Consider the following 3,046-nt stretch of genomic DNA (forward strand, 5'->3'; position numbering starts at 1 on the left):
TACTCAGCTCCTGCTGTAGATTCCACCATGGAGTTAATTGCCAGTCTCACCATGGAGAACAACTACATCCAGCTGCTAAGCCACTCAACCAGGCCCAGCCAAGCTGACATACAACCTTAACTACCACAGGCACTATGGATTGATTGATTGTTGTTGTTGTTATGTGCCTTTGAGTCAGACTTGACTCACAGCAACCCTTCCTGGGGTTTCCGAGGCTGGTGGGTTTAATCCGCCAGCCTTCTGGGTAGAAGTCAAGTGCCTCAGGCACTATGCTACCAGGTATAAAACCACTGCCAGCCACATCTCCATGGAGAAGGGTGAGTCCAGTGTGATAGGGAACTAACACCAGAGAATAAGGCCTGCATGCAAGCACATGCAGATAAGCATCTTCACACAGCCTTGGGCAGATGCCCAACCACAAGAAGATCCTTCCATCCTGGTCCTGGTGCTCCCACTGTCCAAACCCAAGTGACTAAGAGGAATCAGAAGAGCAGCCCTGAAGAGTGAACACTGAGACAGCCAGGGGCAGAAGAGAATCTGGCCAGTTAGAGTTTAGTGCAGAAGGAGAGGCAGGGGGTATCCACAGCCCTGTGGTCACTCTGGGTTCCTCCAATCATAGATTCTCCCTAGAGATGAGGTTAGAATTTCTATGACTCAGGAGAAGCAGCACAGAAGAAAGAGCATAGATTGTCTCCAGAAGTCAGACAGATGGAAAGGAGATAGAGGCAGGAAAATGAAAGGCAAATCTATCCTAAAGAACAGAGTCAAGATTTCAGACTCCTTAAATTAATTACCCCTCTGCATTGCGCTCGCTCACCTGGAGGACTGACATGAACAAGTACTGGTAGTAGGTTCAGTAATGAAGAGGTAAGTACACGCAAAGAAAGATGTATTCTGTAGCTTGTTAATCCATATCCTGATAAGCGATCTCCACTGCAGTTCAGCAAATAGGCAACAAATATTCCTGAAGGTTGGCACATTACCTGGCCTATGAGTCTAACCCTATCACAACCCCTTGAGCACCATTTCGTTATGGGACTAAAAACCATATTCACCAAGGAACCACCAGCCTTTGGGATTTTCCTAAACAGAAGTCTTTAAATCTAAGGTCTTAATAGTTATTGTAAATGGGGCAATCTCTGGAGCCATCAGTGCTGTTAACTTTTTTAACCTTTCAACACCCAGAGATACCCTGGAGACATTTTTTTTTTTTTTTTTCTTTTTGTAATCAAAGATTGAATGTCTGAATCTCATTCAATGTCAGGTACTACACAAAGTCTGTGTACTTCTGGGGTCTCCAAAATGGTTAACAGATTTTTTTAAAAAACATAAATTCAATAATGATGATACTGTAACAGGGAGTTGACATAAGTACATTTCACATCATCTGGAAAATGTCCCCCTAAATTTAGAACTGCTAGGGTATTTCAGATTCTTGTCTACATTTGTACTAAATGCTTTTATTATCTCTGCTACTGGAGGAAAAAATAGAGGTGCATGATATAGTCCAAGATGTCATGGCTATTTAAATGAAGGACTTATTGTACCTATTCCAAATACTGATGAGCGGCTTGAGAATGACATTGTGCTGTTGTTGTTATGTGCCATTGAGTCAGCCCCAACTCATAGCAACCCCTCCTTGGGTTTTTGAGGCAGTATCACTATGGAAGTAGATTGCCCACCCTTCCTTCTGAGGAGTGGCTGGTGGATTGGAACCACCAGGCTTCTGGTTAGCAGTCAAGTGCCTTAGGCACTACTACCAGAGCTCCTTGATGCATGTGTACCAGGGTCATACTGCCAACTGCTGACCTTACCAAGTATTACACCCAGAGAACTTGGTTTTATTTGTCAGGCAGATTTTAAGTGTGGATACTTTTAACTCCTCCAGACTGTGCTTTTTAGGAGAGTGTCTTCCCATCACACTTGTTCCCCACCTGAGGGATCCCCAGTTGTTTCTACAGAGTTCTCTGTTCCTCTTTCTTTTGTTTTTTTCTTGCAGGGTATTACTACAAGAGTGCGCTGTGTAGAAGAAAAAGAGGAGGATGGTTGGCAGTTCAGTTTGTGTGTCAACTTGGCTGGGCCTGGTTGAGTGGCTGGCAGCTGGATGTAGTATTCCCCTTGATGAAACTGGTAATCAACTGCATGGTGGAATCTACTGTGAGAAGCTGAGTAGCTGCCTTAGGGATGTGGTCTGCTTCCTGTATATAAGGAAAGGCCTTGTAGAATGGTCTCTAGCTTATGACACCTTGAACCCTGCATGCAGTCGTGTCGTTGTTCAGCAGCCTGCCATGTTCCGCCGACTTTGGGACTTACAATGGACTTGAATTAATGGTCTGTCATGTGGTTTGGTAACATCAGGTCTGTGCCTTTTTACTAGTCAACCTTGGGATTGTCAGCCTCAGCAGCTAGCAGCTGTCTGAGTGCAGAAAAGCCTCTAGCTCCAGTGGGCCAGGAGTAGGAGGCAGAGCTGAACCCCAAGGCTGAGGGGCTTTCACTCAGCACCTAGAGCCTGGTACTTTGAACTTGGACTTAAAGCCTCCAATCTGTAAGAGAATAAGCTCCTGTTTGTAAGGCCATCCCATTTGTGGTGTATTCCTGTCAGAGTGACACGAGGGAACCAGAACAACGGGGGACTCATTCTCCCTTAGAAGATCTAACTATTTGGGGCTGCTAGTGGCCCCTCATAGCCCTTTATCAAGAAATGAGTTATCAAAATGGGCAAATAAACACTTAGATCCATACCCGGAGCCAACAATTGCACCCATCTATTTGTAGATTAATTATTGGGACTAAATTGTATAAAATGGGAAATTGAACTAGCATCCCTCTTAAATCTCCCTTCAGATGCATTCTTTTTTTATTTCTTTTTTTCTTTTTTTTATTAGGATTTGGGTGAAGATTTACAGAGTAAATTCACTTTTCATACAGCAGTTCACATATACTTTTTCTCATGTCATTGACCAAAATTTACAATGCAGCAGCTCCCCTCCCACTTCCTCCCCATAGTTACCTCCTCCCAGTGTCCATCCCTTCATACTCTTCTGCA

The sequence above is a fragment of the Orycteropus afer genome, unplaced genomic scaffold (assembly GCF_000298275.1).
Source record: "Orycteropus afer afer isolate SDZICR_OR568_19922 unplaced genomic scaffold, OryAfe1.0 scaffold00014, whole genome shotgun sequence".
Taxonomy (NCBI): Eukaryota; Metazoa; Chordata; class Mammalia; order Tubulidentata; family Orycteropodidae; genus Orycteropus; species Orycteropus afer.